The sequence below is a fragment of the Oncorhynchus keta genome, chromosome 10 (assembly GCF_023373465.1).
Source record: "Oncorhynchus keta strain PuntledgeMale-10-30-2019 chromosome 10, Oket_V2, whole genome shotgun sequence".
NCBI classification, from domain to species: Eukaryota; Metazoa; Chordata; class Actinopteri; order Salmoniformes; family Salmonidae; genus Oncorhynchus; species Oncorhynchus keta.
This window is the reverse complement of record NC_068430.1, coordinates 74,240,899-74,255,898: the sequence shown is the minus strand read 5'-3', so window position 1 is coordinate 74,255,898 and position 15,000 is coordinate 74,240,899. Positions and strand designations below refer to the sequence as shown.

The 15,000-nt window shown below is 42.4% G+C and overlaps 1 pseudogene; it reads left to right on the top strand.

Moving 5' to 3' along the window:
* LOC118365685 (microtubule-associated serine/threonine-protein kinase 1-like) overlaps positions 1–15,000 on the top strand; it is a 47,532-nt pseudogene that overhangs the window by 14,294 nt on the left and 18,238 nt on the right.

Sequence of the window (15,000 nt, the reverse complement as noted above, 5' to 3'; positions counted from 1 at the left end):
TAATCAAGTCTCCGTATAAATGCACCTGCACTGTGATAGTCTCAGAGGTCCGTTAAAAGCGCAGAGAGCATCATGAAGAACAAGGAACACATCAGGCAGGTCCGAGATACTGTTGTGAAGAAGTTTAAAGCCGGATTTGGATACAAAAAAGATTTCCCAAGCTTTAAACATCCCAAGGAGCACTGTGCAAGCGATAATATTGAAATGGAAGGAGTATCAGACCACTGCAAATCTACCAAGACCTGGCCGTCCCTCTAAACTTTCAGCTCATACAAGGAGAAGACTGATCAGAGATGCAGCCAAGAGGCCCATGATCACTCTGGATGAACTGAAGAGATCTACAGCTGAGGTGGGAGACTCTGTCCATAGGACAACAATCAGTCGTATATTGCACAAATATGGCCTTTATGGAAGAGTGGCAAGAAGAAAGACATTTCTTAAAGATATCCATAAAAAGTGTTGTTTAAAGTTTGCCTCAAGCCACCTGGGAGACACACCAAACATGTGGAAGAAGGTGCTCTGGTCAGATGAAACCAAAATTTAACTTTTTGGCAACAATGCAAAACGTTATGTTTGGCGTAAAAGCAACACAGCGCATCACCCTGAACACACCATCCCAACTGTCAAACATGGTGGTGGCAGCATCATGGTTTGGGTCTGCTTTTCTTCAGCAGGGACAGGGAAGATGGTTAAAATTGATGGGAAGATGGATGGAGCCAAATACAGGACCATTCTGGAAGAAAACCTGATGGAGTCTGCAAAAGACCTGAGACTGGGACGGAGATTTGTCTTCCAACAAGACAATGATCCAAAACATAAAGCAAAATCTACAATGGAATGGTTCAAAAATAAACATATCCAGGTGTTAGAATGGCCAAGTCAAAGTCCAGACCTGAATCCAATCGAGAATCTGTGGAAAGAACTGAAAACTGCTGTTCACAAATGCTCTCCATCCAACCTCACTGAGCTCGAGCTGTTTTGCAAGGAGGAATGGGAAAAATGTCAGTCTCTCGATGTGCAAAACTGATAGAGACATACCCCAAGTGACTTACAGCTGTAATCGCAGCAAAAGGTGGAGCTACAAAGTATTAACTTAAGGGGGCTGAATAATTTTGCACGCCCACTTTTTCAGTTTTTGATTTGTTAAAAAGTTTTGAAATATCCAATAAATGTCGTTCCACTTCATGATTGTGTCCCACTTGTTGTTGATTCTTCACAAAAAATACAGTTTATATCTTTATGTTTGAAGCCTGAAATGTGGCAAAAGGTCGCAAAGTTCAAGGGGGCCGAATACTTTCGCAAGGCACTGTACATACTGACACACACACAACACATATACATGCTCACATACACAACACATATACATGCTCACATACACAACACATATACATGCTCACATACACAACACATATACATGCTCACATACACAACACATATACATGCTCACATACACAACACATATACAGTGCCTTGCGAAAGTATTCGGCCCCCTTGAACTTTGTGACCTTTTGCCACATTTCAGGCTTCAAACATAAAGATATAAAACTGTATTTTTTTTGTGAAGAATCAACAACAAATGGGACACAATCATGAAGTGGAACGACATTTATTGGATATTTCAAACTTTTTTAACAAATCAAAAACTGAAAAATTGGGCGTGCAAAATTATTCAGCCCCTTTACTTTCAGCGCAGCAAACTCTCTCCAGAAGTTCAGTGAGGATCTCTGAAATCCAATGTTGACCTAAATGACTAATGATGATAAATACAATCCACCTGTGTGTAATCAAGTCTCCGTATAAATGCACCTGCACTGTGATAGTCTCAGAGGTCCGTTAAAAGCGCAGAGAGCATCATGAAGAACAAGGAACACATCAGGCAGGTCCGAGATACTGTTGTGAAGAAGTTTAAAGCCGGATTTGGATACAAAAAGATTTCCCAAGCTTTAAACATCCCAAGGAGCACTGTGCAAGCGATAATATTGAAATGGAAGGAGTATCAGACCACTGCAAATCTACCAAGACCTGGCCGTCCCTCTAAACTTTCAGCTCATACAAGGAGAAGACTGATCAGAGATGCAGCCAAGAGGCCCATGATCACTCTGGATGAACTGAAGAGATCTACAGCTGAGGTGGGAGACTCTGTCCATAGGACAACAATCAGTCGTATATTGCACAAATATGGCCTTTATGGAAGAGTGGCAAGAAGAAAGACATTTCTTAAAGATATCCATAAAAAGTGTTGTTTAAAGTTTGCCTCAAGCCACCTGGGAGACACACCAAACATGTGGAAGAAGGTGCTCTGGTCAGATGAAACCAAAATTTAACTTTTTGGCAACAATGCAAAACGTTATGTTTGGCGTAAAAGCAACACAGCGCATCACCCTGAACACACCATCCCAACTGTCAAACATGGTGGTGGCAGCATCATGGTTTGGGCCTGCTTTTCTTCAGCAGGGACAGGGAAGATGGTTAAAATTGATGGGAAGATGGATGGAGCCAAATACAGGACCATTCTGGAAGAAAACCTGATGGAGTCTGCAAAAGACCTGAGACTGGGACGGAGATTTGTCTTCCAACAAGACAATGATCCAAAACATAAAGCAAAATCTACAATGGAATGGTTCAAAAATAAACATATCCAGGTGTTAGAATGGCCAAGTCAAAGTCCAGACCTGAATCCAATCGAGAATCTGTGGAAAGAACTGAAAACTGCTGTTCACAAATGCTCTCCATCCAACCTCACTGAGCTCGAGCTGTTTTGCAAGGAGGAATGGGAAAAAATGTCAGTCTCTCGATGTGCAAAACTGATAGAGACATACCCCAAGCGACTTACATCTGTAATCGCAGCAAAAGGTGGAGCTACAAAGTATTAACTTAAGGGGGCTGAATAATTTTGCACGCCCACTTTTTCAGTTTTTGATTTGTTAAAAAGTTTTGAAATATCCAATAAATGTCGTTCCACTTCATGATTGTGTCCCACTTGTTGTTGATTCTTCACAAAAAAATACAGTTTTATATCTTTATGTTTGAAGCCTGAAATGTGGCAAAAGGTCGCAAAGTTCAAGGGGGCCGAATACTTTCGCAAGGCACTGTACATACTGACACACACACAACACATATACATGCTCACATACACAACACATATACATGCTCACACACACAACACATATACATGCTCACATACACAACACATATACATGCTCACATACACAACACATATACATGCTCACATACACAACACATATACATGCTCACACACACAACACATATACATGCTCACATACACAACACATATACATGCTCACATACACAACACATATACATGCTCACACACACAACACATATACATGCTCACATACACAACACATATACATGCTCACATACACACAACACATATACATGCTCACATACACAACACATATACATGCTCACATACACACAACACATATACATGCTCACATACACAACACATATACATGCTCACACACACAACACATATACATGCTCACATACACAACACATATACATGCTCACACACACACAACACATATACATGCTCACACACACACAACACATATACATGCTCACATACACAACACATATACATGCTCACACACACACAACACATATACATGCTCACACACACACAACACATATACATGCTCACACACACAACACATATACATGCTCACATACACAACACATATACATGCTCACACACACAACACATATACATGCTCACACACACACAACACATATATATACATGCTCACACACACACAACACATATACATGCTCACATACACAACACATATACATGCTCACATACACAACACATATACATGCTCACATACACAACACATATACATGCTCACGCACGCACCCCTAGTCCTCTTCTGGTCTTCCAAAAGTAACTGTCATTCAATTTTATTGGTGCAGAACCTATTAATTGCTGAGAATTTGTTTATCGCTGTCCCTGGTGCTGAAGCCCTCTCTCTCTCTCTCTCTCTCTCAGGCCTATGAGCGTTCTGAGAGCTCTGAGTTGACCTTCGTCACTGAGCTGGTCAAAAAGCTCTTCATCATCATATCTCGTCCCGCCCGGCTTCTGGAATGTCTGGTGAGCTCTATTACAGGTCTATTACAGGGACGTTGAATGTTCAGGCTGCGGCTCAGACACTCTGGAGACTCTATTCTAGAGCACCTGGTTCAAATGGGTTTCAGAGCAGTTCACTCTCTAAATAGATCATTGAGTTAGAAATATGTGTAATTGTTGCAATAGCTTGTGAGTGGGCAATATATGCTGTACTATCATCCCTTCATTGACATGTTGAATTATTTTGTAATATAAAATGATTTCATATTGCGCTAATTCCCCTAATTTGGAAAGTGTGTTAACTACCTTGTACAAGCTTGAATTGTCAACACATCAACATCTTTTTACCACAGATTGGTGATGTTAATATCAAGATTATACTAAATTGATTTTGCTTTAAAAAAAAAAACAAATCCACATATTTGACAAGCTAGCACTGAAATGAAACCCCTGTCACTTTGTAGGTCTACCTGTAGGTCTACCTGTAAGTCTACCTGTAGGTCTACCTGTAAGTCTACCTGTAGGTGTACCTGTAAGTCTACCTGTAGGTCTACCTGTAGGTCTACCTGTAGGTCTACCTGTAAGTCTACCTGTAGGTCTACCTGTAGGTCTACCTGTAGGTCTACCTGTAGGTCTACCTGTAGGTCTACCTGTAGGTCTACCTGTAGGTCTACCTGTAGGTCTACCTGTAGGTCTACCTGTAGGTCTACCTGTAGGTCTGTCTACCTGTAGGTCTACCTGTAGGTCTACCTGTAGGTCTACCTGTAGGTCTACCTGTAGGTCTACCTGTAGGTCTACCTGTAGGTCTACCTGTAGGTCTACCTGTAGGTCTACCTGTAGGTCTACCTGTAGGTCTACCTGTAGGTCTACCTGTAGGTCTACCTGTGGGTCTACCTGTAGGTCTACCTGTAGGTCTACCTGTAGGTCTACCTGTAGGTCTGTCTACCTGTAGGTCTACCTGTAGGTCTACCTGTAGGTCTACCTGTAGGTCTACCTGTGAGGTGATGATTCGTTGAAATGTTCCAGTCAAATAAGTGTTGTTTCCTTTTCGTATTGGCCATCTACTGTAAACGTGACACAACGAGATGAGTTGAGAAATGGCTACTACAGGGTCTCATCTATCGACAGGTATAAGTAGTTTACCCAAGTTAGCTGTGGTTTTATCTTTTAGAAGAGCGCAAACGGTACACGTCACCCCGGTTATTGTCCCAGTTCCATTGATCTTTATAGACAATAGTGATGTGATTCATTTGCGCTAGCTTTTGATTACAGTAGAACAAGCCAATCAAAGTGTAGAGTGGCTGCTTGGTAAATGTTGGTGTGTGTGCAGTTTATAAGCTACTTATTTAGCTAAATAGAACTAATCTGAACACAAGTGTGACATATGTATGTGTAGGGAGTAATGTTTATTTTTGGCCTTCAAAATATCACAACTTATTTCAGCATATTGATTATGAATTTGGACATTTATAAACAAATTCATAATCAACAACAGGTAGCAGGAACAGTAACATTTTCAACTTATGTTTTAGGAATGTAAATGATACTTTCCGCATCATTTTTCAACAGGATTCTACTTAATCACCTAAAAACTAATGAATGAACCCCAAATCGTGCTTTGGTTTATTGATTTTGATAATATAGCTATAATCGTGAAAAATATGTCTGTTTTGCCTACTATTCCAAATGGCACCCTATTCCCAATATAGTGCACTACTTTAGACCAGAACTCTGGTCCCAAATGGCGCCCTATTCCCTATATAGTGCACTGCTTTAGACCAGAACTCTGGTCCCAAATGGCACCCTATTCCCTATATAGTGCACTACTTTAGAACAGAACTCACTCTGGTCCCAAATGGCACCCTATTCCCTTTATAGTGTACTACTTTAGACCAGAACTCTATGGTCCCAAATGGCACCCAATGGCACCCTCAAAGGTGGTGCACCATGTAGGGAATAGGATGCCATTTGGGACACACACCATTCCATACTGTTCATCCCCTTTAATCTGTCTCCCTCTCTCATTTTTCCCTGTAGCTAAATCAACGATACTAGAGGCTACCTTTATGACAGATTGTGCGGTGTATTTAACCAAAACACATCCCTTGTTTTCATAGATATAGGTCAACGATGTCTTTATATGAGTCATTACATACACAGCATTAAGTTAAATGCCTAAGGATATTTTCCTAACTGTAAAACGTCCACCCACATACAGTGCTGCCATGGGCCAACACCTCATTCAATGACAGTTGAAATGAACTCCTCCAACTGTCCAGTTGACATTCAAAGCTATATGTACATAAGTCACTGGACTGTCCCTGGATTTACACACTCTGATTGATGGCTTCCCCTGCCTGTCAAACGCTTGGTCCTACATCCTTCTGCTGTTGCGTCTCATCTTCCCGTTGCCAGGGCGACCAGCGGAAGAGGTCGATAGGGTCAGGCTGGATGCTTCTGCTTGTGTCAGTTATATGAGAGAGAGAGTGAGAGGGAAGAGGTAGACAAGGATGGAGGGAGAGAGAAAGTGAAATGGAGGGGGAGAGAGAAAGCGATAGAAGGAAAGATGGAGGGAAGGATGGAGGGAGAGACAAAGGAAAATGCAGAGGAGAGAGATGGAGAGAGAGAGAGGAGAATGAAAGAGGTAGGGAAGGTGGAGGGAGAGAGGAGAGAGAACGTGAATTGGAGGGGAGAGAGGGGGGTTCAGTTCATTTGGCATTCTAGTCACAGTCTCCTCTGATTTGGTGAAATGTCAGAGCCATGGTGGAAGAACATTATCCCACATAGAGATACATAGAGCAGAGCAGAACTCTGTGCAGAGAGCTTCACTCCCACAGAATCCAGTACAAGACTTATATTAATTAGTCTTATATTGTGTCTCTAATTTATGATCACTCCACTCATCATAGTTGGCAATCCAGGGAACTTTGTAAATTTACTCAAAGAAATATAATCTATTATATTCCTTCTATTTCTATGGGTTCACTCCTCTCATCTGTATCTTAGTTGGCAAGGCCAGGGAACAGTTGATCATCGGAACACTGAAACCAGGAAATGACCTTCCCCTCCAGGTGCTCTGGTTTCTAATAACAGTGTTATATCCCTCCACAAAGGGTGAATGAAAGAGATGCCCAGAGGACAGAATAAAAGGCTATGTTAATCAGCTGTAGGGCTTATTGGAGCAGCAATTCAAAGTTATGACCATGTTAGTAACCAGCAGTTTATTAGCTCATTATTTCAGCCTGTAGGATTTCCCAGTTAAACTCAAAACAGCACACACAATACCATACCGAAAGGTTGCTGGATCGAATCCCTGAGCTGACACGGTAAAAATCTGTCATTCTGACCCTGAACAAGGCAGTTAACCCACTGTTCCTAGGCCATCATTGAAAATAAGAATTTGTTCTTAACTGACTTGCCTAGTTAAATAAAGGTAAAAAGAAATATATACATTGTCCCCCCTCCCCTTCATGTACAGGAGTTCAATCCAGAAAAGTCAATACTACATCAAGTTTATGTGGCAGACTGGCAGCTTTTGTGTAACTGTGTATATGGTTCCTTGTCTCCCCCCTCTCTGTAGGAGTTCAACCCAGAGGAGTTCTATCACCTGCTGGAGGCAGCGGAGGACCACGCCAAGGAGGGACACCTGATGAAGACGGACATCCCTCGCTACATCATCAGCCAGCTGGGTCTGACCCGGGACCCTCTGGAGGGTGAGACACACACACACATTTAATGAAGATGGATACTCCTTGTTACGTCAGGACACTCTAGAGCCCTCAACTCTGGAACCACTTGGTTTTATTCCTTTCTTCTCCTCCAATCAGGGATTGATTTAGACCTGGGACACCAGGTGGGTGGAATTAATTATCAGAGAGAATGGAAAACCAGCAGGGTCCGGACCTCGTTGGGTAAGAGTGTAATACCCCTAGACTAGAGGGTGAGTAAGGGTGGGGGAGGATGAGAGGGAAGAGAGGAACGGAAAGAGAAATTGAGGATTGGGACAGACCAGGGACCCTCTGGAGGGTGAGAGAGAAGGATGAGAGGGAGGAGGAGAGAGAGAGGAAGAGAGGGAAGAGATGAATGGAAAGAGACAGATTGAAGGCTGGGACAGACCAGGGACCCTCTGGAGGGTGAGAGAGAAGGATAAGAGGGAGGAGGAGAGAGAAGAGAGGAACAGAAATAGACAGATTCAGATGGCTGGGACAGACCAAGCACCCTCTGGAGGGTGAGAGATATGTAGGAGAGAGGAGTAGAGGGGAGATTTAATGAAGAAGAGAGGGAAGAGAGGAATAAAAAGAGACATGCAGACAGCTGGGACTGACCTGCGACCGTGTGGAGGTTGGGATGGGGGGGAGAGACAGTAGACGGAAACAGAAAGAGACAGATTTAGGGCATCGTGTACCTGTAGAAGCCAAACTTGAGAAAATGAAAGATTGATGGTTGAGATTTCTCTTCCCACATTTTGACAGCCACACTCCCCTCGGGTGTTTATTATAGGTAATTAACTATAAAGCTAGCAGAAATAACCTTGGAAAAAAACATACATTTTGGCATCAGAAAAACAACAGCATCTTGGCATTGTAGCATGTGGGCAGGGATCCACCTGTCAGCTAGCCTGGTCCCAGCTCTTGTCATTGTCACACTGAACCTTGGCAAGACAGCACAAACAGACCTGGGACCAGGCTACATGTAGACATTATTGAGACGCAGAGAGAACTCCCTTTACTGATTATGAAGCCGGTCGCAGCACTGCACTCACTGTCATTAATCTACACCAGCCCCCAAACTCCTTCTCTGACTCCTTCAATTCATTCCAGCTCCACTTCTCACAGTGGCAAATCCATCACAAGCTGTTCATTGAACTACTCAATGTAAATGGGTTAGAAAGACTATTCAGAATCCGACTGGCTCCTCTTTGTCAGCTACCTTCAGTCTGGTTGAAGAAATATGAGTTTGGGTTTTAGTGGGTTGTCACAATGTGACACTTTTTACAAACCACCTCTTGGTTTAGCACCTTTCTGTTTTTCACCCACACAAATATTCACAGCTTCATCTCTCTTTCTCTCTCTCACACACTCTCGTCTTCCCTCCCTCTCTCGGTTCCCCAAACACAACCATTTCGTTTTAGAAATGTTGTTACCAAGGTGACAAGAAGATATATTATTTTCACATAATTTTATGTGACATCTAATTCAAATTAATGAGATGCTTACTTAAAGGTGCAATGCAGCCGTTTTTATCTCAATATCAAATAATTTCTGATAACAGTGAAGTACCTTACTGTGATTGTTTTCAATTAAAATTGTTAAAAAATCATTCTTCTTCGCAAAGAGCACCGTCTGGAAGTGGTCTGAGTGGGGAGGGGAAAACTGAAAATGAGCTGTTATTGGTCTATTAACTCATTTACCGGCTCCATCCTACCAAAACAGTCCGAAATTTCAGGCGGTCGTTTCAAACAGCTCTAACACTAACTTTTTCTCCAACTTCATACTATGGAAATATATATAGTGCTTTGGAAAGTATTCAGACCCCTTAACTTTTTCCACATTTTGTTATGTTACAGTCTTATTCTAAAATGTATTAAATTGTTTTTTCCCCTTATCATTCTACACACAGTAGCCCATAATGGAAAAGCAAAAACATTTTTTTTAGAATTTTTTGCAAATGTATTTAACAATAAAAACTGAAATATCACATGTACACTACTGTTTTTGAAAGAAAATCACATTTTTGCCCATTAAAATAATATAAAATTGATCAGAAATACGTGTAGACATTTTTAATGATGAAATTGATTGTTGTAGCTGGAAACGGCATAATTTTTATGGAATATCTACATATGCGTACAGAGGCTCATTATCAGCAACCATGTTCAATGGCACGTTGTGTTAGTTAACCCAAGTTTATCATTTTAAAAGGCTAATTGATCATTAGAAAACCCTTTTGCAATTATTTTAGCACAGCTGAAAACTGTTGTGCTGATTAAGGAAGCAATAAAACTGGCCTTCTTTAGACTAGTTGAGTATCTGGAGCATCAGCATTTGCTCCAAATGACCAGAAACAAAGTCTATCTTCTGAAACTCGTCAGTCTATTCTTGTTCTGAGAAATGAAGGCTATTCCATGCGAGAAATTGCCAAGAAACTGAATATCTATGTAGATATTCCATTTAAAAATCTGCAATTTCCAGCTACAACAGTCAATTACATAATTAAAATTTTCTACACTGTATTTCTGATCAATTTGATGTTATTTTAATGGACAAAAACAATATTTTTCTTTCAAAAACAAGGACATATCTAAGTGACCCCAAACTTTTGAATGGTAGTGTACATACTGTAAGTATTCAGACCCTTTACTTGGTGCTTTGTTGAAGCACCTTTGGCAGTGATTACAGCCTTGAGTCTTCTTAGGTATAACGCTACAAGCTTGGCAAACCTCTATTTGGGGAGTTTATCCCATTCTTCTCTGCAGATACTCTCAAGCTCTGTCAGGTTGGATGGGGAGCATTGCTGCACAGCTATTTTCAGGTCTCTCCAGAGATTTTCTGTCTGGGCCACTCATCAAGGACATTCAGAGACCTTCGCCCCAGTCTGAGGTCCTGAGCACTCTGGAGCAGGTTTTCATCAAGGATCTCTCTGTACTTTGCTATGTTCATCTTTGCCTCGATCCTGACTAGTCTCTCAGTCCCTGCCACTAAAAAACATCCCCACAGCATGATGCTGCCACCACCATGCTTCACTGTAGGGATGGTGCCAGGTTTCCCTGCCAGGTTTCCCTACAGTTCAATCTTGGTTTCATCACACCAGAGAATCTTGTTTCTCATGGTTTGAGTCCTTTAGGTGCTTTTTGGCAAATTCCAAGCGGGCTGTCATGTGCCATTTACTGAGTAGTGGCTTCCATCTGGCCACTCTACAATAAAGGCCTGATTGGTGGAGTGCTGCAGAGATGGTTGTCCTTCTGGAAGGTTCTCTCATCTCCACAGAGGAATTCTGGAGCTCTTTCAGAGTGACCATTGGGTTCTTGGTCACCTCTCTGACCAAGGCCCTTCTCCCCTGATTGCTCAGTTTGGTCAGGCGGACAGTTTCAGGAAGTGTCTTGGTGGTTCCAAACTTTTTCCATTTAAGAATGATGGAGGCCACTGGGTTTTTGGGGACACTCAATGCTGCAGACATTTTTCGGTACCCTTTCCCAGATCTGTGCCTTAACACAATCCTGTCTCGGAGCTCTACAAACAATTTCTTCATGGCTTGTTTTTTGCTCTGACTGGCTGTGAGACCTTATATAGACAGGTGTGTGCTTTTCCAAATCATGTCCAATCAATTGAATTTACCACAGGTGGACTCCAATCAAGGTGTAAAAATATCTCAAGGATGATGAATAAAAACACCTGAGCTCAATGTTGAGTCTCATAGCAAAGGGTCTGAATACTTATGTAAAGAAGGTATTTCTGTTTTTTGTTTTTATTACATTTGCAAAAATGTCTAAAAAACTGTTTTCGCTTTGTCATTATGGGGTATTGTGTGTATATTGATGAGGGAAAACATTTATTTAATCCATTTTAGAATAAGGCTGTAATGTAACAAAATGTGGAAAAAGTCAAAGGGTCTGAATACTTTCCAAAGGCACTGTATATATAAAACATGGAAATCCCGTATTTGACTGCACTGGGCCTTTAACATATTTGCATTTATTTGTTCAGCACTCTCCCCCTTATCCAGAGTGACTCACATGTCAAAGCGATTTTGTTATTGTAGAGAAAAACCTAAACAACCCTCTTTAAAGTGTATTGCCATTGCATTGCTCAGGCTGTAACACAACGAAATGTGGAATAAGTCACTTTCTGAAGGCACTGTATGCATACACAATGCTATTGATCTGCAACAGTACACACCAGATACTGTATTGAGTGTTAAATCATGTGTTTTTGTCCAGACATTGTGAACATGGACAACTACTATGACAGTGAAGGTCTCCACACCCCAGAGCCAGACGATTCTGCAGAGGTGAGGACCCTCCATATCTAATGAGAAATACACTCACAGACACACCAGATCAGAGGTGAGGACCCTCCTTATCTAATGATGTACACTCACAGACAACCAGATCAGAGGTGAGGACCCTCCTTATCTAATGATACGTACACTCACAGACAACCAGATCAGAGGTGAGGACCCTCCATATCTAATGAGAAATACACTCACAGACACACCAGATCAGAGGTGAGGACCCTCCTTATCTAATGAGAAATACACTCACAGACAACCAGATCAGAGGTGAGGACCCTCCTTATCTAATGATACGTACACTCACAGACACACCAGACCAGAGGTGAGGACCCTCCATCTCTAATGATAAATACACTCACAGACACACCAGCTCAGAGGTGAGGACCCTCCATATCTAATGAGAAATACACTCACAGACACACCAGCTCAGAGGTGAGGACCCTCCATATCTAATGATAAATACACTCACAGACACACCAGATCAGAGGTGAGGACCCTCCATATCTAATGATAAATACACTCACAGACACACCAGATCAGAGGTGAGGACCCTCCATCTCTAATGAGAAATACACTCACAGACACACCAGACCAGAGGTGAGGACCCTCCATCTCTAATGAGAAATACACTCACAGACAACCAGATCAGAGGTGAGGACCCTCCATCTCTAATGAGAAATACACTCACAGACACACCAGATCAGAGGTGAGGACCCTCCATCTCTAATGATAAATACACTCACAGACAACAGATCAGACCCTCCATCTCTAATGAGAAATACACTCACAGACAACCAGATCAGAGGTGAGGACCCTCCATCTCTAATGAGAAATACACTCACAGACACACCAGATCAGAGGTGAGGACCCTCCATCTCTAATGAGAAATACACTCACAGACACACCAGATCAGAGGTGAGGACCCTCCATATCTAATGAGACATACACTCACAGACACACCAGACCAGAGGTGAGGACCCTCCATCTCTAATGAGAAATACACTCACAGACACACCAGCTCAGAGGTGAGGACCCTCCATCTCTAATGAGAAATACACTCACAGACACACCAGATCAGAGGTGAGGACCCTCCATCTCTAATGATAAATACACTCACAGACAACCAGATCAGAGGTGAGGACCCTCCATCTCTAATGAGAAATACACTCACAGACACACCAGATCAGAGGTGAGGACCCTCCATCTCTAATGAGAAATACACTCACAGACACACCAGCTCAGAGGTGAGGACCCTCCATCTCTAATGAGAAATACACTCACAGACACACCAGCTCAGAGGTGAGGACCCTCCATCTCTAATGAGAAATACACTCACAGACACACCAGATCAGAGGTGAGGACCCTCCATCTCTAATGAGAAATACACTCACAGACACACCAGATCAGAGGTGAGGACCCTCCATCTCTAATGAGAAATACACTCACAGACACACCAGATCAGAGGTGAGGACCCTCCATCTCTAATGAGAAATACACTCACAGACACACCAGATCAGAGGTGAGGACCCTCCATCTCTAATGAGAAATACACTCACAGACACACCAGCTCAGAGGTGAGGACCCTCCATCTCTAATGATAAATACACTCACAGACACCAGATCAGAGGTGAGGACCCTCCATATCTAATGAGAAATACACTCACAGACACACCAGATCTCTCTTCAAATAGTATCTAGCTTAAGTTGGACTTGACTGAGCTTGCCTGCTTGTTTATGTAGGGGAAGATGAAAGCCATGAAGCCGCCAAGTGAAGAAGACTTTCAAACCATCAAGCTGATCAGCAACGGAGCATATGGGTGAGTAGAGTCTGGTCAAAGCAATATGAATGACTATACATTTCATGTACATCACAAAGTCCTCACATTCATTCAAAGACATGAGGCTCCAGGTAGATTTCTCTGACCATCTAATTTTACCACAACCATACCCTTGGCTTCTTGCACCTCTACCCTTTACCCATCTCCCTCCTCCCCCTCTCTCCCCTCCTCCCTCCTTGTCCACTCCCTTCTCTCCCGTTCCTCCTTCTTCCCTCCTCTGTCCCTACCCCGTCAGTGCGGTGTACCTGGTACGTCACAGGGAGACCCGTCAGCGTTTTGCCATGAAGAAGATCAACAAGCAGAACCTGATCCTGAGGAACCAGATCCAGCAGGCCTTCGTAGAGAGAGACATCCTGACCTTCGCTGAGAACCCCTTCGTGGTCTCCATGTTCTGCTCCTTCGAGACTCGCAGGCACCTCTGCATGGTCATGGAGTACGTTGAAGGTTAGTGGGTTTCTGAGGAAACTGTACTACTTTAATGGAATTACAATAAAGGCTTCATAGGGTGTCCCAAGAAACTTCACATATCTTACACCTTGCTCTTTCAAAGTTCTCTCCGTTCTGATCTTGTTCACTTCCTTTGAGGTGAGAGAGTTTCTCAGGAAACCTGGTTGGATTTCATTCTCATTCTGGAAAGTAGTACTCTCCCTTCTGCCCTTGTTCATTTGCCCTTCATGGTATCTGATAGGACTGGCTAGGTGAAAGCACTATGGTGGAAACCAGCGGGGAGGGTGGCTCATAATAATGGATGGAGTGATGTAAATGGAATGGTATCAAACACATGGAAAACCACATGTTTGATGTGTGTGATACCATTCCATTCCAAACATTACTATGAGCCCGTCCTCCTCATTTAAAGTGCCACCAGACAAATCAAATCAACGTTTATTTGTCACATGCGCCGAATACAACAGGTACAGTGAACACCTTACAGTGAAATGCTTACTTACAGGCCCTAACCAACAGTGCAATTTTTAAGTAGAAAATGTAATTAGGTGAACAATAGAAAAGTAAAGAAATAAAAACGACAGTAAAAAGACGTTTGAAAATAACAGTAGC